The sequence below is a fragment of the Halyomorpha halys genome, unplaced genomic scaffold (assembly GCF_000696795.3).
Source record: "Halyomorpha halys isolate HHAL.00 unplaced genomic scaffold, Hhal_1.1 Scaffold657.1, whole genome shotgun sequence".
Lineage (NCBI taxonomy): Eukaryota > Metazoa > Arthropoda > Insecta > Hemiptera > Pentatomidae > Halyomorpha > Halyomorpha halys.
Window position 1 is genome coordinate 652,092 of NW_027105368.1, and position 24,136 is coordinate 676,227.

Genomic DNA, 24,136 nt, shown 5'->3' on the forward strand with positions numbered 1-24,136 from the left:
ATCATATATTTATTAATTAATTATTCGAGAATGGTATATATTAATAATATGACCATCTAAAATGATCCAATTTACTCTGAACAGTTTATTTTAATCCTCCTACGTTTCGGCCTTTAGGCCAGTATCAAGGGGACGAACTAAAAAATGTTTTCACATTATTACTATATTACTTCCTCACCTAATATCAATATTTTTGAACATATCTTAATTATTGAATAGCCTAAATTCATTTAAAAATTGGCTCTAATTTGCAGGCTAATTTCCCATTTCATGTAATCTTCAACAAACAAACATCAAATTAATATCATGACAGTTTTATATAATGGCTATTAATTTACAGACATTCAATCTCAACACAAACACTATTCTTTAGAAAAATTTTCAACAAGAATTAATGAACTGATTTAATTAATTAACTTCAACTTGATTTAATAAACATCCTTTTTTATTTATTGCTTGTAAGAAATAACAGAGTCCTGTCCTGTTGATAGTAGGTTTTATTTTTAGTATTGTTTGATGTCTTAATAAACTTAATGAATTGTTTAATAAATGGACCAAATCCACATGACTTACAAACGGTTTCACACTACATGGACATTTCAATAAATTTATACGACAGATATTCCTGACAACTCGGCGTAATTTGAAGAGGAGTTGGATACTGGATCTCCTAGTGTAATAAAATAATTTAATTAACGCCAGGAGGATGCACCACTGGGTGCTGTCTCTCTCATGCCAACTCATGGTATGCCTGAGTAGTTCAGCTCATTTGATGGCTATAAAATAGATTTACAGGTGTAAATAAAAAAAATAAATAAAAGAAAGAAATGTTAATAATGTAAAAAAGGGAAAACATTGGATTATTGTAGTTAGTGTTATTTTTAGTATTGATGTTTTTCATAACATTTAAAAAAATCTTAGGTTTTATAAAACACCTATTTTTTCCTTAAATGTCCTCTGTAATGTTCCCAGTCCGTATAAAAATTTTAATAGGATTTTTTCCTTTTCGGAGACAATACCTCCTTGGGATGTATTTTTCCTAATTCCTTAAACTCAAACTCTTTCTAAAAAACTTAAACTCCATAATTACAAATTTGTGCACCCTGCATTCATGTATCCAGTTTTTGAATACCAGATGCCTTCTGATCATGCTTGTAACCAGAGGGAGGCAGGAGGGTGAAGCTGTCCCTCTAGGGGTTTTAATAAAATTAAAATTTAATTAATTAAATTTAGGGTGTTATTTTTTCAAGTCAATACTAATCAACGAGACAATTGAAATATAATGTTCTTAGAATTTTTGTTTTATTCTCCTTTTCCGCACTGAAATTTCATAACCTGATTGACTATGGCTTGCCCTCCCCCAATTGACTAGTTCCTGCCCTTAATTTTGATCCTGGGTACGCCCTTGCTTCTGATCAATTATTGTTTAATTATTCGTGCTGCCTCCTTTTTGGAACACCACATTTCTATTCTTTGAAAACTTCTTAAACCCCTTTTATTTTTCCATCTAATTAATCTTTATTACCATAAACAATATCAATATAATAATTCAAGGATAAAACTACAAATATATTTTAACAATTATTTAATTAGAATGTAACATTTATTTTGTGTTATATTTGTGCACATGTAGGTAATATGTATAATCTATGTTCTATGATGGGAACAAAAATTCCCTGAGCTAAAATTATTTTTCATAGTTGTAATTTATTACTTTATTATATAAATATAATATTTTTATACTCATTTTAAGATTACTATTTGTACTATTATGTACGAAATAATATAGATAACGTATTATTTTTTTTGTAAAAATAATTGTTAAACAATATTTTATTTTAACATTCAAGTAATAGTTGTTAAGCACAAAATCTCTTATAATAATTGAATACATGATTAATTAATTTACATAATATCAGATTTTACATATTACTGATGACATATGTTGTAAAGTCTAAATAAAGTTGAATATATGTTGGACAGCTTATTGTGTAGGGCTGACTGTGAGCTATCAGATTCGAAGGCATGACACGACTAGAAAAGGGAACTTACCGTCAGAAGTTTCCAACATAAAGGGGACCTCACTCTGTTCGCACCCTTCTAATAACACGGTTCCTTACAGCTAAGGTAAACTTTATATGAGTTCCTCGGCAGTTGCGCTACCAACTTCAAGGTATTTTAAACTTAGGAATTGGTACAACGATGTTATCTTAACAGATCAAGCTAAAAAAAAGTACTTGTGAAACTCATATGTTTACAGGCTCAGGTTGTCAATTTATATATCCTAACTCTTTCAACAGAAAAACAAGTTCCAGTGGTTGTGTGATAAAGAGTTTTACTATTCCAAACTTAGTCACCCTCCTCTGTTTGGAAATTTTGATGAAAGGAAGATTATGGAAAAGAATTGTTTAGAAGAAATCATATAAGCAAAACTTACACAACACCAAAATTCAAACTTCGAAAGAATTAATTATTTCCATTAACTCCCATGTTAGTATAGGATCTATACTAATACATTCCCCGCAAGGAGTATGCAGGTACTCTGAGAGTAGCGCCCCCTCGGGTTACCACAGTTCAGTACGTCATGCACAATCACCAGAATAGTAAACTAATAACTTACGCTCGACATAAGGTCCAATACAGTACACAACCTAGGGCCATCTCCTCTAGGAGAATTTTCCTATCAGGTAGGTTATGTTCGGTTTGCCTAATGTGCAGCCTCCAGAACGTACTTTGAACAGGCCTATACCCTGGCCATCCAAAATCTTATATATCACGAGTAATAGAAGAGATACAGCTGGACAGCTTTTATAGAATTCCACATGGCGAGGAAAAGTAATTTTATGACAGGCAACCTGGAACGTGCTAGGTTTGAGGGGGAAGGAGTACGAGCTACTGGAAGGGAAAAGGAGGATCTGCTAGCAATAACTGAGATCAAAAGAAACGGAAAAGACGAAGAGAAGATTGGAGATAATATTCTACTCTATTCGGGGACCACTGAAGAAAGACTGACTTTCCCAGAAGGGGAGGTTTTATGTTCAAGGAAGCCTTAGCAAATATAGTGATCCAAGAATAAAAATTCATAAGTGATTGGTTAACGGAGATTGATATAAAAGATGGAGATGCCTTCAACACTATTTTTTTTTTCTAAACACCGATAGAACGAAACGCCATAGCTACAGAAAAGGAAGAGTTCTTTGAGCTTATACAGAGAGAAATAGATGATGAGCCAATTGTAGTCGGAGACTTAAACTGCAGAGTTGGAAGAGATGTCTACTTGTGGCCGGATATTCCACGGAGAAGACGTCAAGAACGATAATCAAGAAAGAATACTTCCATTGTGTGCCAGCAATGATATGATCGTCACTAATAGCGAATTCCCTCATAAAAATGCACACAAATTTATAAGAGAGGAACAAATAGAAACGAAAAGTCTGTAATAGTCTCAACAGAATTGAGAAACAATCTCTCAAAGATGTGCAAGTGAAAAGAGGATTTGAAATTGGAAGCGACCACTACTTATTAAAAATGGATTCGGCAAGAAAAAGGAAAGAGAGAAGAATCGGAAAGCATGCATAGGTTGAAAGAAGATAAAATTGCTACCTACTACCGGGAAGAAATTGAAAGAAGGGCCAGAGATTCGGACTATCCGTAGGGCTCTGATGACATAGAGACAAACTGGTTCTAAGAAAATAGTTACGGATGCAGCAGCATTGGTTTGTGGTAAAAAAAATAATTTAAGGCCTATTCAAGAGAACAATATAGTGGCCTGAAGCGGTTAAAGAGGTAATAAGAGAAAAGTAGAAACTTTGGAAAGAATACCGCTAGCATAAAACACCGGAAAACTTCGAAAGGTACAAGTGGAAAAAGGTTGAGGCTAGAAATAAAGTCATAGAAGCCAAGAGGAAAACTTGGGCAGATTTTGAGCGAAAGATAGAATTAGATTTCTACCAAAATCAAAAGCTTACTGAGTCCTAAAGGGATTAAGAAAAGAAAGAGCATCAACACTGAAATTCATAAAATACAAGGAAAAAAACATTCTCAAGCAGAAGGATGAGATAGTGGAAAGGAGGAGGAAGTACTTCCAAGATCTGTTGAATAAGAATAAACAAACAAGAGAGAAGGATGATGGCCTAGAAGTAGATGGGAAGATGAGGTAAAAACCGACTTCTATAGAAGTGGACTTCAATTGAATGGCAGAAGACCGGCAAAGCTGGAGAGGACTCTATAAACTTTCTCCTCACACTGTTGATTGCTTTTAAGAGGATAGATTATAATGATGAAAACTAACATATATACCCTAGACTAACATGAGAGTGTCTGAAGTGTAAAAAAAAAATAAATTGAATGAAAAATCATTTATATTTGCTGATTTTTGTAATGCTTGATGAGAGCCCCAAATTTGCAAATATGCAAAAAATTAATCGAAGAAATAAATTTAAAAAAATATAAAATCATTTATAAGGAAAATAATTTTTACTGGCGTTATAAAAAAATAACGGATAATCATTTGAAAATTTGGGTATTTGGTCATTTAGTTACTTACTTTATGTAATACTTAAAATTCCATATTTTCTTATTTATAATCATCCAATATTTCTTTAGAAACATTCTATCAGTAGTTTTACTATCTTGCTCATAAACAAAAGTCTATTGCTAGTTATTTTAGCGCACTTACTGCCACCACTTGCTGAGATCTCGAAGAGCCTTACTCAACCCCTCATGCATGGGGGGATAGAGTGGGCTCAGGGATCCTTAGGTGGAGATTGCAAATATTGAATATAATTTATCTTACTTAGTTTGATTATATTCATTTCATTTATTTATAGAGATTTTATTTATTGCTTTTGTTTTACTTATTTTATTTATTTTTTTTTTGTATGAAAGTGTACTATCATTAATTATCACTATTAGTTATTGCCCAAAATTGTGGCAGATTGTAATATTATATATAAATAAAAGATTTCAAATAAATAAAATTGTCAATCTCAACCGAAGGAGGGAAGAGGCAATAAATAGTAATACTGTCATTTTATTTATAGTATCCATTCCATTTGGATTCCACTCTGGTCCTGGAGGGAATACAAAGAAAGAACTAAACCGAATAAACTATATTTCATCCTTAGTTTTATTTTAACCATCTTTCTTACCCCAACGCAATACGTATTGTACAATTTGTCAGAACTTTTCTTATACTTTACTAGTTCAGTGTTAGTTGTTATATTATGACTTTTATTTGAGGAATTACTGAGTTATGAAAAATTAATTCTTTAACTAAGGATTTGTAAATCTGTCTGTCATAATGACATGTATTTTTATTATTTAAAGTACTTTTTAGTATATAAATTTTTATATATACAAACACACATTTGTAGAATTACATGTTGTTAGATTAATAAATAATAATATATATCTTGTAGTAACTACCATAAATGTTATACTTTATCTATATACAAACAGATAAACCAGTTATATAAGAGGAATACTTTTAAGTTTTATATAAAAAAAAAAAAAAAATCGTTTCAGATCTTACAATGCAAAATTATAATAAAATAACCTCATTGAGAAATTCAATTTTACAATGGTAATAATTAACAAAGTAGATATAATTAAGATGCTCTAATTAATTATATAACAAGAAATAGAAAACTTATTTCAATTTGTTTTTTGCTTATGCATATAGATAAAGCATTTTATAAATGATACAAAAAAATTATCTTGCTAAATGTATGATTTATAAAATATTCATCCCGTGTTATTTAAAAAAGGAATTACTAAATAATACGAAGCGCGTTATCTTGAAAAAATGTATCATTTTTGTTAAAAGATAATAAAAAAAACAAAACATTTACTGAAATAATATGAATTTATATGACATCTTTCACTCATATAATAATTTACAGAGAATAATTAGAACAAAATTCTTTTTAGAGATAAAAGGAAACGCTCTCTAATGGACGGTTGCACCAATCTCTGGGAAAGCGATAAAAGATTTTTGTAACTTAGGTTTTTCTCCAAGAGTTAACTAAAATTTCAGTAACTTATTTACTTGTTTTAGGTATACAGTTTTGTTAACCAGGTTATTTAAAACTGAAACAATTCCAGAATTCCTATAGTTAATTTAAAAGATTTATATAAAATTGATTGAACAAACACTTTTGACAAAATTGTAATAGCTTTTTAGAAAAAAAGTTCTTTATCCAAATTACTGACTGTAGGAGCAATTTACATTGATTAATAAGGTTTTGAAGTTTAAAAAACATGTCAAATTTTATTAGTCTTCAACGTATTGGTCTTTTGACAATCATGGGTATTATTAAGGTGTTTCGTCATCTGCCCCTATACCTGGTCAGGGTATCCTTCTGCGAGGCTATTAGGGCGTCCTCGGATATGAAAACATCAGTGTTAAGTTTGTCACGTTACCAGAGTCCCCTGAGAAAATTAGATTGGCTGACCTTTAAGTGTTCTAACAAAAATGACAGGTTTGACGAGGAATCGGAATCAAATTAAGTAGGTGCAGGCCCTTCCTGGACATGTCAAACTATACCACCCCCTCTCGGGCCTGGGGAGGGGAACACCTGCCCAATCAAATATGAGATTCAAAAATAAGGTAACGCCCCAAAAGAGAAGTGGGAGAAAAGGACAGGAAATCTAGATCAGAAAAGGACACACTCAACAGGAAGACTTAGAAGGGTGAGGACAACAGTCAAGAGGAAGACTTAGACGGAGACAGCCAGGAGGCAGGCATAGAAGATGCACTTCGACCAGACGAAGTCGTGAGAAGGGCCACGAGACCTGGACATCCCTTATGAACGACACCTACGGCACTACATCCCACGGCATCAGCAGCTATAAGTATAAAATTAACCAATAAGTAATAATATAATAATCTATATTTTATGGCAACCTATATCTGAATCATTTTAATCATAATAACAAATTGTAAATAAATACTTAGTTTCTTTATGTAGTTTATATACTATTATATAACCCAATATACCACCCTTTATTATACTATATAATTAATGGTAACAACATTTTATAAATATAAAGGTATTTAATTGGTAGACTGGTAAACACACAAATAGCCTTTGGAAAAGAATCCAAACATAATAATAGTTTTTTAGGATTCAATATATAATTAATTAATTAACTTATTTTTGGATTATTGCCTTCAGCGATTATCCTGGCATCCCGAAAATCTCCATACATACATAGCAAGTCATTTAGGACAAAATTAGTCAACTATATACTCATTAACAGTTATGGTATATTAGGTTATCTGGAATAAAAGTTAAATGACGGAACAAGAGAAGAAAATGCACTTTAGTTTAAGAACACCTTTAGCGGGGAATCTACTTAGAAGTTTGCATGTGATGTAGTTTCTATCCCCGTCACATCTTCTGGCTCATGTGCTAGGTATTTAGAACTGTAATTACTTCTGCATCTAGGTCACACGCAGCTATAATATTGGACTATGTTAAGGCTATATTTTTTTAGTACTCAAATTAATGCTAAAATTATCTTCAAACATGGAAATGCAACGGAATAAAACTTAAGATTAAGAAACTTTTAATTTGACGTTTCCTTTTTAATTTTTTTTTATAGCATAATGCAATTTAAATAATATTTCTGATGAAAACTCAGAGGTAATCTCTTTAAAACAATAATAATAATAATAATAATAATAATAATAATAATAATCTCGTATACACAATAATATCCTGGTACAGTAAACAGTTACTTGGTAGAAATATAAGCAGCGATTCGGGAGGAAATATCGATCACTCATTGAGCAGTAACGACTCGTTACAAATAACTTGTTAACTGTAATTGCATCAAAGACCCTTCTGCCTCTTCTTGAGTGAAACAAATGGTGGTGATTTCTGAAGTTATAGGGAAGTTATTGCATAATTATGGTTAAATGTCCCTTAACTAATTTTATGAATAAGAGATTAGTCAATCATCCCCTTAAATAGGTTTAAATATTTACGAGCTTAATTTTTTTTTATAGGATATGATTTTAACTATAGTGACATATATGGAAATTTATGAGAACTGTACTGTAGACTTATCGTACAAGAGCCCAAGAGGAGAAAAAAGGCAGTTATCTCACCCCAATTTTTGATTACTTTAATGAAAGCTATGTATAATTAGTAGTGAAAATTGATGAGTCTGCCAAGTATAGGTAGGGGAATAAAAATGGTGGCTGTTTTAAAGCGATAAACAAAACTAATTTTTCATTCGGAGCTCTATATCTTAAAAAGTAGCCAAAACATAAGAAAACCTAAGAGAATGTCATTTAAATTAGAGTAAATTTTCTAAAATATGAGCCATATTAGAGCTATTTACGTTAAATAGTTCTCGAAATATAGCTTTTTAATAAGCAACATTTCATGAAAATGTATTATGGGACGTACTGAAAGATCAGTAGTTAGTGAATTTATTTTGAAACATTTATATCCCAAAAACCATTTAACGTACAGATATCTATTATCACTCAAATTAAAGCTAGTTTAATGAGCTATAATGTAGTTTATGATGTTTATCTTCGTAGGAGTAATAGTTAACACGAAATTTGCTATCATAAATTGATTTATAGTTGTTCGGACAAATTTTCATTTGCCAAATTCATATTCATATGTGCATATCATAAAAACTACCCTTACGAAGATAAGTGTCATCAACTACTTTATAGTAAGTTAAATTTCCTTTATTTTGAGTGTTGGCAGACATATGTGTGTCAGTTATTGATCTGGAGATTCATTTATTCAAAAATCCAACATTTCATACGAACAACTAGAAATTAACATTTTGTGAGTTTATTTTGTCAAATATCATAAAAACTACTACTCCTACAAAGATAAACATAATAAACTATTTTGTATTAAATTTAACTAGCTTTAATTTGAGCGCTGGTAGACATCTGTACGGCACATAGTTCCTGAGATATTGAATTATCAAAATAAATTACATTTTGACATGACAAATTTACATACAGTAAATTTACTCTTCTTTAAATAATGTTCTCTTAAATTTTCTAGTGTTGTTGGTAGTTTTTAAGATATAGAGAGAATGAAAAATTAGTGTGTTTTTTTTAAGGTTTTGAAACAGCCGCCATTTTTTATTCCCCCTACCTGTACTTGGCAGACTCATCAATTTTGACCAGTAATTATACATAGTTTTCATTAAATTAATCAAAATTGGGGTGAGATTGCCTTATTTTTGTTCCCTGCTCTTGTACTATTAAGTTAGCAACTCACGTCTATATTCATATAATTTATGTATACAAATATAGCGTTGCCGGATCTGCTTCATTATAAAGGTACATTTATAAAATTTTTAGGAGGAAAGTACAAAAGGACGTAATAGCTGAACACGTTAGGGAAAGGGTCCTAGAGTGCTCAGTTCAGATCGTTGTTGATTCGATTCTCACCTGCGTCATAAACCCTCAATGGAGGATATGAGCAATGAAAAATACAGAAAAAAGTTAACACAACTCATTATGGTCGCTCATAGACTTTTCTACTTACAAGATTTAACCTAGAAAAACTGTAGGACATTTGTGTCATCTTGGGATCTTATATTTAATTAGAAATATATTCAAAACACAAATGTAAAATTATGACTATAATTATATTATTTGTTTCAATCGTTACTTGTATTATTTATTTAGTATAAGTACTGTTTGGTATGAACCATGAATGTACAGTGTTAATTAAAAGATGAATCGACAAAAGAAATTAGAAAACATGAGAGTTAAAAAGAAAAAATTAATTTAATCAAGCAGAAATTGTAATAGTGATTTACAAAATATCATATGAGAAAAAAAGGCGCGTAGGATGGGCGCATTTATTATTTTGGGAGACAAGAGGAAACTGATGTAGCAGTTGTAGGAAACCTAGGTACATCGAATCCACTTCAGCCGTTGGATCAAGGAAACCTGTCTCGTGGAATATTTCGGGTTTATATTTTCCAAATAATTCCATTTTAATAACTTTATTTGTATCTCATGTTACTTTTGCAGGGCTTGAAACTATTCTATGTTTAGAACAAGTGTTATAGTATGTTATGAATAAATAATTTGTCACCTTAATTTTTCGAATAAATAACTTTCTCGTAACCAATGTTGGCAGAAATGTAATCCTAAAGTTTAATGTAGTTTGCTGGGCAAGCTATAATGTCACAGTTGAATTTATGAGGGTGAGAAAACAACTCAATTCAAGTTTGGAATGGGCACTAAAAATATATACGTTTCACCTGAATATTGAAACAGGTTTCTAAGCTTCGATTGGAAAATTAATCTATATAATAATGATTGATTTATATGTTCAACTTATCCAGCATGGATAAGTGGATGCTAAATTTAATATAGTAATTTACCAACTACGCGAATTCTAATTACAACTTTGTAAAATGTAAATTGTAATTGTAATTGGAAATATGTAATTGTAATTGTACTTGTTAATTTGAAACTTTCGCACTCACTTCTGTAACACTCTCATAATTTTGTGAATATGCCATATGTCATGTGTATATGTGAATTGTAATCTAGTAACTTTGTATATTCAGCGTAAATGGCCCTAGTGGTCGAAACACTTAAATAAATAAATAAATAAATAAATATGTTCAATGAAATGAAACGTATTATATAATTAAAGAGAATAGTTTTAGATTCGAATATACCATAGCACTAAAACATTTAGAAAATTAATGCATGGAAATGTATAAGAATGTATGTGCCAAGTTAAGATTTATATTTATATAAATAAAGAAATTTTACTTGTTTTATACATAATTAATATTCAATTAAAACATGTTTATTTTGAATAAGAATATGAACAATGTATTTTAAAAACTGATATTATTATTTTAATTATTGAAATATTGTTAACAAGATTCAATTACGAAAAAAACTAAAAAAAAAAAAAAGAAGAAGGAAATACGATGACCTGATAGATAACATAAATGCATAGGTAATTGATGTTTATACATGATACAAGTATTCATACTGTTAGTGATGACATCCCACAAAATGAAAATCATTTCATATGCATTTGCACATAGCATTGGATAAATAGTGAGGTGTACAAGGGTTGACCCATTCAGGTGGCAGTAATCGATGTCTTTGAATAATACAGGAGACGAACTAATTAGCATCGCCTTTGCCAACTGGGCTCTGGCCTCATTTAGATCAATACCGGCAACATTTCTCTTATCCAGTGATTCTTTAATATATCATTAAAATTAAAATTATATCTGTAATGATGTGAAATCCTTCGACTCATCAGCGGTCTTAGGTTTAGTACATTATAAGGAAGTTGTTAAAGAAAGGCGCCCCCTCACTTCTGAATAGAAATTCATTATGCCATTTAGTGGGAAAGATGAGCGGTAGGAGACCTGGGCAGCTATCTTGGTTCCCAAAAAACAGGGGTAAGAACCAACAGAGTAGTCATCTTGACTTTATAATCGTGAGTTTATAATGGAAGGAGTGATATCTGGTTCGGGCTAGATCGGTTACATAGGGAACAATAAGGTCTTTATGTATGATTTTATTTGTGACAAAGTAAGGTGCATTGAGGATTTTACGAAGAATTTTGGATTGTAAGGATTGAATATGAGAGGAATTCGAAGGTTTAGTGGAGCCCCAAAGCTCAACTCCGTATGTCCAGATTGGCCTTATTACAGTCATGTAGATCAGTCTTTTGTAACGTGTTGGAAGTTTAGGCCCTTTGTCTAGTAAGTGCTGTAATAGTCGAAATCGACGTGCAGTTGTCTGTCTTTTCAGTCTTGTGTGAGGATTCCAAGTTAATCGTTTGTCCAAATGTAGTCTAATGTAGCGGATCTGTTCGACAGGGGTAAGAGTAACATCATTAAATGAAACTGTAGGGCAGTCAGTAGGTTTACGACGAAGGGTAAAGGTGATTTGACGGGATTTGTTGGAATTTATCTTAATCCTCCAATTACGACACCATTCTTCGAGGGCTGTGATATGGGATTGGAGATTTTGGGATAAAATTAATGGGTTTTTATTAACAGCGAGCAAATATGTGTCATCGGCATACGTGGTGGGGATAGTGTTAGGATTGGTTGGAATGTCAGCTGTATAGACGCTGTAGAGGATGGAATCAAGGATACTACCTTGAGGAACACCAGCGGACTGAGAATAGAGGGATAAATAGGAACCATTGTGGTTCCAAAAAAGACTCCCGCGCAGTACATTACGCGCTCCAAAGAAGATGAGACTATGGTCCACTACACATTGACATTGCTGGATAGTAGAGTGGGATATTCAGAATCCAAACTGGTGATTAGGAATTATATGATTGGAATCCAGGATGGGGTATAGGCGTTTCAAAATGAGTTTTTCAAGGATTTTGCCTATAATCGGTAATAGAGAGATAGGGCAATAGGATGATGGATATTCTGTAGGCTTTTTGGGTTTGGAGATCATTTTAACTATAGATAATTTCCAGGGATCAGGAAAATAGGTGGAACGGAGTACGGCGTTATATATGTATGTGAGGAATAGGATGGTTTTCCGAGGAAGAAGTTTTAGAATGTGGGATGTTATTAGGTCGTATCCAGGAGTTTTGCGGATAGATAATCTTTGAATGATTCTAGATATTTCAGAAGGATGAAGTGCTTTAGGTGGGAGGGTCATTTGGAGCGCAATATTTAGTTCTGCTTCAATACATTCAAGATGAATCAGGGCCGCCCGTAGCCCAGTGGTCTTACCAATTTGATGTCTATTGGCGGTGTCGGTTCGAATCCGGCCTGGGACGTTGACTTTTTCATTGAGTGGCGGTCCACAAAATGAAGAACTTCGACCCCCAACCATGGTTAGAGGCAGTTTAGGACTCCAATCGGAGTCTTGGCCGAAAAAAAAGATGAATTGGGTTTAAGATATCAGGATGTAGAATAAAGGTTTTAGAGAGGTGTCCGAATGTTTGTGATTTTTCTGCGTCAGTTCTGGTCCAAGTTTGGGATTTGGTGAGCAGTGGGTGGTTAAAATCTTTGCAATTCAGCAGTTTTTTTAGTGGTCCTCCATAATGATTTGACATTAGTTGTAAGATTTTCAGTAAAGTTAATTAAATTTTGAATTTTGTAGTAATGAAACCAAAACTATCACTAACAATCTAACCTATATTGTAACCTCTTTTGTTCAAACCATACAACAAATTGTTTCAGAAAACTTATAAAGAGAGAATAGAGGTATTTCATTTAAAAGCATATTATATCAATTTATTATAAATATAGTCCATTCCATCATTACCAGCAAATTACAAGTAGTTCTTTATTCAAACCAGCCATACCAGCACATAATAATTAATTTTGGTAATATCCCCCAACTTTTACTCCATGGAATATCTAAATTAAACAGAAGTACTGTTTTTAGAACGACGGTCATACAAGGAGGAGATTTTTTAAAAATCACGCTCAACCACCAGATTTTTCTCCAATTAAGAGTACCCACTTTATGAGGCTGGTTGGACCTCAGGAGGGCCTGTTAAGTTGAGTTAATCTACAGGTTTGACTCACATTTACTGTAAACTAGAAAATTATTATCTGTCTAGGCAGGTTCGGACCCAGTTGGAGTTAATATGATTGTGCCTTGCCACTGTGCTACCACGCTCCCTTCCTATCGATAAACGCTTAATACATAAAAAGCTTATTTACTCAAGTAATTTTGGAGAAATATATCACAAATACATTTTGCATTTGTATTGTTCATGATTTCAAGTCATTGTTGACAAATGTACTATAAATTTCAACGATTCAGAACAAAATACTTGGGCCTCTTATCCCAGTTGAAAAGTTGTGAACTGAGAAGCAATAAATTCGGATGAATGCCTATCGTAAATTTCCTCAGTATTCGTAGAAGATAAGATGGCCATTTAGAAAGGATTTTCTGATGACGAATTTTTCGCTTTGGAATTATCACCTTTAATTCATCGATGTATCAGGTGATATCGAGGGAATTTTTAATAAATGGGCGAACCACATTTATTAAAAAAAGAAAATTATTATATCAATAGTAATTAACTTGTAATAATATTCAATTAACTTGTATACTATTGTAATAATGTCTCATCCATTTACAGGAATATTTAAATTTTCTATTTCTATTTTATTATGCTTTATCAGCATATAACAGTATATAAACCCCCAAATTAACCATCCGTAGAACCTAGCTTAATGTGAGCATAGTGTAAGGATGTCCCTAGGACAACCAGGCTGTAGCCCCAACTGAATCTTTGGTTAGAACAAACTTATAAGAATTTCATAAAGTTGCAAGTTGATATAACGTGCTAGATATCCACTTCTAAAATGTTTTTAGAGACCGAAGTAGCATGTTCGCAATCATCTTCTAATTATTCCATATTCTGTATTGTTATAATAGTTCACCTGGGAGCCATGTTTACATAATGAAAACTTATATTAGGAGAATATAAATTAACATTTATTTCATATTGTATACATATTATTGTTTTTAGCTTATTTAGTGTTATATTTTTACTATGTATCCTAGAAAAAAGACAAATAGGTTATTTTTTCTAACTTTATATATTTTTCATTAATAATATTTCCAACAAAAAATTAAATCTGTACCGCTACAACCCGTGAAGGGTCATTACTTTGTAAGGAAGTACTACTAACTAGACCAACGGTTGTGCAAAGATGTGATATAGTCAGAACAACGCTCGATCCCCAGATTTTTACCCAATTTAGGAGGCTGGGTGCATCCCAGGAGGAATCCAGAACCTACAGGAGTTGACTCAAGGCTACATTAGGGGTATTCATGATCTATGTTAAAGCGTGTTAAATGGAAAAACTCGTGTTAAATCGAAAAAAATTGGCTTCTTTTGCCGTGGTAAAACGAAATAACATTTAACATGGCTGAGAGTCTGTTACTTGGTCAGTTAAATCGAGAATGACGTCACACAATAGACCAGTTGAGATCGTCGCCATATTAGTTGTTGTGACTTTCAATACAGTTGTCAATTAGCTCATCTTCATTCTCTTCTTCACAAGTTTGAAGATCAATAAGACACTCATAAGCTAAACTTTCACACAAATTCCAGTTTTCACTCACTCTAGGCATGTTTTAATTAATTACTTAAATCAAAACTGAAGTAAACATGAGGGTCTGGAAGGAAGGTTATAAACATAAAGGCTTATACAACAAGTTGCTGAGAAAATCCGCTAGGGGCTCTTATGAATTTAACGTTTAACATGACTTCAAATAGGGCTGCTCACAATCCTATAGTTATAACATTTAACATGGTAAAACATATAACATTTAACACAACATCATGAATACCCCTATTGTAACAGAAAACAATTTTCTGCCTACCCGGATTCGAACTCAGGTCCTTGGAGTAAGTAGCCATGCACCTTATCGCGGGGCTACTGCGCTCTTAAAATTAATAAATAAACAATATTGATAATAAACAAAAAATTAAATAAAACTGATAAAACTATTCTTTGTGAAAAAACATAACATGATTTAAACATAAAACCTTTAATCTAAGGGTAAAGATGATTAAATTGAATTCTTAATAAAATTCTACTATTTTCAATATATTTTACCTTATATTTTCAAAATTCTTAAAATTATTCAAGCTGAAAAAGAAGTATTTGTAATTAAATACCATGTTATGATATTGAATATAAATTGATAAAAATACGTATGTTTTAATTGACCAAAATATTTTGAAAGAAAATATAAATAAAAGTTACAATTTTAGTATAAATGTATATCCTACGTTGTCTTCTTACTTAATGATACGAAGTTGGTGTCTTAATTTAATTTATTAAATTTCACTATTCACACACCCACTCACTGGTGGGTGATATATTTGAAATATATTGGAATTAATATTATTTATATGATTGAAGTCGAATTAGAGATAGGTAGATTATTTTTTTATTTTACATTATTAGAATATTAAAAAAAAGCCTGTAGCAATTTAAGTTAAAGTTGAATTAAGCATAAGTTTAAGTTAATGTTTAAATATAAAACCGCTCAAAAGTAAAACTTTGGCATCCATTGGACTAGTACCTTAATTATTTAATAATAATAAATTACTATAAATAAGTTACGACATAATCAATCTCTTTTTTTTTTGTATAGGCAATCCACTGTGATGGCGATGTTTGCCTATACGTACTGACTGAGCTTCATTCTCGAAAACATTTTCGAAACTATACTTGAATACATCAGCTGATATGATAGTGATAGTTCGTATAAAAATATATATTAATAAAATAAAATTGAAAAAATAAAATAATGTGATAACAGTAAGTGATATCAATTGAAGTAATAAAGATGTAAATAAATCGATTTTGTTATATGTATTCGTCCATACTTGTTTCCCTAAGATACAATCCTCTATTTAACAGTCAGTGGTATGTTCCACTGTCTACGTGTTGGTCTAGATGTTCCTAGTAGTTAGTATTCTTGGGTTAGTTGAGTGCCTCCAATATCAATTCTAGTCTTGGATCCTTTAAACCTTCATGAGCAGTTCATCTTCATTCATGGAATAATTTTTTCTTGTATATGTATCGTCTATATAAAAAAATAAACATTACTAATTTTATTATTTATGGAAACTGACTTATTCGTATTTTTATTAAATTTTTATAGGGGCCTAATTAGTTTATTTTTTAATCATTATTTATTTTTAACTTGGGTTTCATAGTATTTATAAATTTAAGTGGTTCAGTTATTGACAGTAAAGTATAGTGTCAGCATCTATAGGGATGCCTCAGATATAGAATGATTTCTAACAACTTTGTCAGGAAAAGTAGTAAGTTATTTTCTTGTGTAAAAAAAATATGAAAAAAGTTCTGGACACTAATGGGTTAATATTATTAATTCTCCCAAAAATTGTAATCCTGTAGTTACCTGTATTTCCGGCGACGCTGAGATTTTTTTAATGAAGGACTTGAGGATTCCTTATTAAAAATCTTCCAAAATCAACATAATTATAACGTTGGACTTTAATTTTCATATAATTTTAATTTACAATTATATATTAATGATGAACATCCTCAAACTCTTGTGAGAACAGATATTCAAGTGTGAAGCTAAAAATTCCGAATTAAGGAGAAAGAGAAGGATAACGAAGGAAGTGAAAGACTGTATTCATTTCCAGTGTCGGCTATTCAATTACACAGTCCTGGGAGAGGACAGGGGAAAGCTCTCTTTAAATTAACTGTATAAGTAGAGTCTATTCACTGTAATTAAATATTTAACTTCTCCAGTATTTTTCCTAATTGCAATTTATTTGAAAAGGGCAGATATTCCTAAAAGGAGAAATATATAAAAAATCTTTAGGACCAGGGATTTCTCTTGGGACTTCTTTGAATTGAAATCGTACTGCGTAAATTTCAGGTTCATTTGACATTAAGATGTTCACTCCAAAAAAGTTGGAGATAAGCTGGAAAGGAGAGAAGCGAAGCTGCCGGAAATCGATGACACTCGAGAGGCACGTGATCAGGGAAGACGAGGTTATAAAAACATTTTACAGGCTCCATCTTCCTTGATCAGTATTCGGTGAGACCGTGGCAACAGTCGATATGCATGCGAATCATTTCCCTTCCTATTGGAATATCGCCCCCGAATGAGGCATGAAAATTTAATCTACACAGAATCAATGTACATTATAAATGGAAAAGTGATGTTCTGAATTTGGATTCCCAGTTATAAATTCGATTGTTTCCATATGAAAATAGATATGAGCTTTCATTTTTAATTAAAACGAATGAAAACTAATCGAGTTTGAATGGAAATTTGCAAAGGTGATTTAGAAAGGTTTATATTTATTTTCTCCTGATGTTTTGTGGGGAAAGAATTATATTAAAAAATGTGCACAGTTAAATATTTAGGGATTAGCTTGTTGCGTTAAGTTTGGGTCTATTTAGTTAGTTAATTTGGCCTATAAATTTAATCAGTATTAAATTACATTATTTGTAAAATTTTAATTTACACATAAACTGATTTTTATATATATAAGTGATAAGTTATCGACTGCATTGATGTAAAAAGATCATATTGTTTGTTGAGAATCATAATCCAATATTGTTTCTTATTATTATTATTATGGCACTACACTGCCTGCAAGAATCCTGGCCCTCCTCCACAACAGCCAACCAGTCTACACGGTCTCTTGCTTTCTCCTTCCATCTGGCAACCTTCAAGAGCTTCTAATCCTCCTCCACATCGTCCAGCCATCTGATCCGGGGACGTCCTCTTTTCCGTTTTCCATCTGGTTTGCCATACACCATCTTTTTGATTACTCTTTCATCGGTCATCCTCTCAACGTGTCCTAACCAGCTTAATCTTGCTCTTCTAATTAACGCCACGATGCTGGGTTTCCCGTACAGATTCTTCAGTTCCTCATTCCTTATTCTTCTTCAAACTCCATTCTCCAAGACTCCTCCCCATATCCTTCTCAATAGCTTTCTCTCCCGGGAGTTGAGCATTTGTTCTGATTTTCTTGCCAAGGGCCATGTTTCTCCCCCAAAGATCACTACTGGCCTTACGATGGTTTTGTAAATGACCACTCTCATCCTTTTAGAGAGAGCTCTAAACTTCCGTATTTTCTGCAGTGAGAAATAACATTTATTTCCTGCTGCTATCCTGGCCTCTATTTCACTCTCTACTTTGTTATCATCTGTAATCAGGCTTCCCAGGTACTTGAACTGATTTACAGAAGTGAAGCTGTGGTCTCCGAACCTCACTTTTCTATTCTCTTCCTTATCCTCTCTTGAGCTTATTTTTTCTTATACTTATAAAAAACTATAAATTAAATAAAACACCATCCCTTATATTTTGTTTCTATTTCTTTTACTCCAAGTTTCTTAATGAAACACTAATAGACTTTCCTCTAAAATTGAAACGTGCCACCCTGAGGCACATAGTAATTTTATTCTCCTCTCTCATAGTGTATCTTCCATTCCAGACCAGACATTGAAGCAAACTTTCACTAATTGTACACGTAAAAGAAAAAATTCATAGTTTACATCAGAGTCGAATAAAGATTGAAATAAAAACATGAAGAACAGGAATATAATATAATGTAATATTATTATTAAACTTTGTAGGGGTCAGTAACAAGTTATAATATAGTAAATAATAATAACAAAAGCTTAGCGAACCCGAAGTTTTGGTGCCGATACTACCAATCGTTCTGTACATACGTCTATCGAGTGATGACCTTCCAAAACCAAACCTATTAAATCAGTCTTAATGCAATCCTCCTACCTACTTTTCGGTCAACCCCTGGTACGTTTACCCGTCGGCTCATTTTTTATTAACATTTTAGAAATCTGTTTGTTACTAAGTCACACAAGCTGACACGCCTATTTTATAGTATACACATACACTATAACCTGAACTATATTTACCAGGGTCGGGTAGTAACAGATATCATTATTTTTTTAGCGATAGCAAAAATATTAATGTTTGTTAGCAAACATTTAAAATCATACCTATATACATATATGTTTGGAACGAATCATTCCTGAATACGTTTTTGCTAGCTACGATGCCCCGTTATATCTTAAGCCTTTACTTGATTCAACTGCATGAACTACTCTTCAGGAAATAGGTCTTAAGACAACTGAGTTTACTTTTTATGAAAGTATTTTGTTATAATTATGACTATAGTAATATGCTCTAGTAAGTATAGTAGTAAAATAGTGAAATTATTATTATATATCGGGTGTTCATACATCTTCAAGTTTACCTCAAAAGCAACAAACACGAAAATCGATTTCTTATAGTTTCGCCATTAAGATTCTCAAGGGAAGAGGGTACTATAAATCAATACAAGTTGAAAAAAAAAACATTATAACCGATTTTTTATAAAATTTAGATTTCTACTTTCGACCATGTGCCATCTTCAGGAATGCCCAAAAAAACATTATCAAGGACATTATATTCCTCAAAAGCTTTTAGCCACAAATTTTAAAGTCATTATTAAATCTAAATTAGCAGATATCAAGATTCATTTAACAGCATTACAATAATTATCACAAGTATAACATTATCAAAATAATCACTAATTACCCTATAAAACATAATTTTTAAGAAATACCTCATTGATTGATAGTAAATTAACTACCATTCAATGTATAATTAAGTATTTTTGGCATTAAGCTTCTTCAATATTAATTCAGTTAATTGAAAATTTGTTTTATTTCTTTTAGACTATCTTATCAAAATTATACTAATTAACCTATAATACCTAGGTTAGGTATATTGTTACTCTATTCCAGCATCTATTTTGGTCAATTTTTTTTTTACTTTGGTATTAAAAATCATATTGAACCTAATTAAAATCATTTTATTTAATTTTGTAATATTACTTTCTGTAATGTACATTCACACTATAATTACCAACATATAAATTAAATTATAACGCAATAAAATAAGTAAAAATATATATGAAAAGATAAAAGGAGAATAGTCTGGGCGCAGAAAAAAAAAAATAAAAACCTCAATTTGTATTAATACTAAATATTTAATGTGAGCCAACGTTTCGCTGGATGGAAATAAACATAAAAATAATTTTTTCCTAAAAAATTAACCTATAAAAAGTCAATTAATATGGAATCATATTAATTACTAATAAGCTTACTTAAGCTTATATCTAGTTACCTATTTTGCCACTACTTCATTAATTTTTAAAACTCATAATTTTATATCAACTTTCGTATAAACAAACTATTTATAACCTTCTATAAACTTAGGTCAGGCTTGTTATTAATTTATTTCAAATTAAAAATTTACTGTTGTTATAGTGATAACAACACAGAAATGACACAAGAAATAAGGAGGATACCAATAAAACAGCACTACTTCCGCATTCGGCCAAAAATCAAACTCAAATTTGATTTTTATAACACCATTATTTTATATAAATAAAACAATATGTTCAAAAGAAAAATACTTGAGTCAATTTATATATCAAAGAACATCAATTATAGAGTAAATTTTAAAGGACATACAAGGAATTCGAACCAACAGTATGCAGAGATTTTAAGTAAAATAAATTTATGAAAAATATGGGAAACATTTTGATTACTATTTAGAAGAAATTTAATATGAATTTCAATAATACAACAAAAAATTAAAATTAGACCAAAATTCAATTTGAAATAAATTAATAACAAGCCTGACCTAAGTTTATAGAAGATTATAAATTGTTTGTTTTTATGATAATTGATTGTGTAAGTTGATCTAAAATTAAATTTTTTAAAAATAAATGAAGTTGTGAAAAAATAGGTAACTAGACATAAGCTTAGGTAAGCTTATTAATAATTAATATGATTCTCTATTAATTTATTATTTCATAGGGTGATTTGACTAGTAATTAATAACCTGGGCAGAATAGCCTGCAAAACGTTTTTAAATAATTGGATGTGAAATATAAATTTATATTTAAGGTATGTTAAATTATTAATAATAATGTTGTTAAAATTGTTACTAATGGATGTATAATAAGTCAGTAGTTGTTAGATTGTCCTTGAGGATGGTCGAATGGCCGAAACGTTGGACTATTGATATAATAAAGAGTGTTGAGACTTAACAATGATGCCATTGAAAAGATTATATAACCAGACATTATATTATTATATAACCAGACATTATATTATTATATAACCAGATATATGAACATAACCAACATGTTAAGGCTGAAACGCACGCTGTAAATAAAAACAGCACTTTTGTTTTTACATTGGATAGAATTATATTATTTTTTTATTTGGCTGTCCTGTGGCCTCATTATAATTAAACATTTGTTTTGTATATTTCTCATCTGGCAAAAGAGGCAGAAATATAAACATTATTTTATCAAATTTAATAATGAATATATTCATTTTGACATATTTTAAATTATGATATACAATAATTTAATTTCAAGATTAGGCAATTCAAAATTAACTTTCAAATATAAGGACGCTTACTAAGTTATACTAATGAAGCAGAAATAACAAAGATAAGTTTAAATAAGGATTTTATTCATGATGGCTCCCCCTCATTACTCCCAATGAAAAGGGCCAAGAGGGCAAGGTAGTAGCTAAAGGGAAAATAATCTCCAGGGAAACAAGACTTTTGATGAAAGACTCGAATATTTTACATTTCCTTCAAGATCCTTTCTTTTATAAGATCCATTATTTATGAACGACCGCTGGAAAAAAGAACTCTTAGCACATAATTAATTCCTTAAAATACTTTATTTCCGCAGAAAGGCTACTAATGTATAACAAACATTATTTTTCACTTTAAAGTACGCATTTCCTTAAAAAAAAAAAAAAAAAAAGAAAATCAGGGACTAAGAAAAAACGTCCTTATATTGAAGGAAAATATTTGTTAATATATGTTTTTCGATTAACTCTTTATCTTCGGTGAATACGATTTGAGAAAAATATGTTGATTTCTTCATTGATTCTCGGACTAGATGGGTCTTAAATGGTTATTATAACAATTAGATCTGTATCAAACCCCTAAGGATTTGCAATTTTATATAGCTATTCTCATTTTAAAAACAATTCTCAGCCTAATGCTGATGTACGGCTTTGAAGTCTGAGGAGCGGCATCCTTTATGAAAAGGAAAAAAATTATAATCTTATCAAAATAAAGTCCTAAGAATTGCAGAGGATGCTCCTTGGCTTGAATGAAATAGCTACCTAGCCTCCACTAAGCCTTCTAAATTGGGTAACCTTAGTTTGGTAAAAATCTGTCAGCCGAGCGGGATTCTGAGCAAATCACCTCCTTGCACATTCGTTGGTCTAGTAATTGTACTTTCTTAGAAAGTACTGAACCCCTGACCCTTCATGAGTTGTAGCGGTACAGATTTTAATTTTTTTTTTTTAATCTGTTTATTTTATCTTTATTTTTTATTTATAACGTTGTATATAGTTAGAGGTGTTCAATCACCGCAGTCTGAGATGAATCAAAATCTGCAGTGATTGAATTGTATAAAAAATACTGCTTCTGTATTGTACTGGAGTGGATTGTATTTAGTGGTTTTAACAAAATGAGACAAAATTATAATGATATGCCTCTATTCTGCATGATTTAGACAATTGATAATATGGTTTGACCAAAAATGTTACAATGTTAATGTTAGTTAGACTAATTTTGATTATGGAATACATTAATGAATAAAATTACAATTTACTTGATGGTTGGCTACTAATATGGAGCTTATTTGGATTTTGGACGTTATCTCTGTTTTCTCATCCTGTCTCTGTTCCCAGCCTGGCTGTGTTGATCAAACTATTCACTCATCCTGAATGATAGCTGTCTACTAGCAAAATGTAGTTGCTCTAGATAGCTTATGGATTCATCCATGGGTTAGTTCTCCCCCATATGTGGCACCTATTCACTTTTCCTCACTCATACTGTGGGCACTTAGCCACATCTTTTTTCTCCCCCAAGATGGCAGCATTTTGAGCTGATATTGAATTTTACGAGGCTTCCGTAAACAAGAGGTGTCTTTTGTACAAGACTATTCCCAACATAATCAATTGTTAAAAAAAAAAAATGTAACAGTCATATTAACCCTATAAGGCCAACAAGGCTTATCTGGAATTAAATAAAAAATAAATCAATACAATTTTATAATTATTGAAAAATTTTGGTTAGTAAAAATAATTCAGTAAAAAAAAAAAAAAATTAAAATAATAAATGTATGATTGAAGAATTAAAAACAAGATAACAAACAAACAATGCAAACAGGGTATTTGAACTCAATATTTACTATAAAAAGCAAAATTGAAAACGAAATAGAGGATGAAAGGTCTAGTTATTTTAATGTTGAAAAATTACTGAGCCTCTCTGGTCCAGAATCTTGAAAGTTAGAATTTACAAACCTATATCATTTACTTAATATAACTAATAACACTAATTATCAGTGACGTGGTAAGGAGTGCGCTGTGATCTCACGTTCGTAGAGGATAGAGGGGGCTACGGGATTTTCGGGTCGAGAATGTAAATCTTGTACATAATAGAGTAAAAGTGATTAGTGCTTTTATCTTATTGTTACATTAGCGCAAAATTTTACTTACTTTATTTTCTCCTGATACTTCATGTACATAGTTGGATTGTGGTAATTTT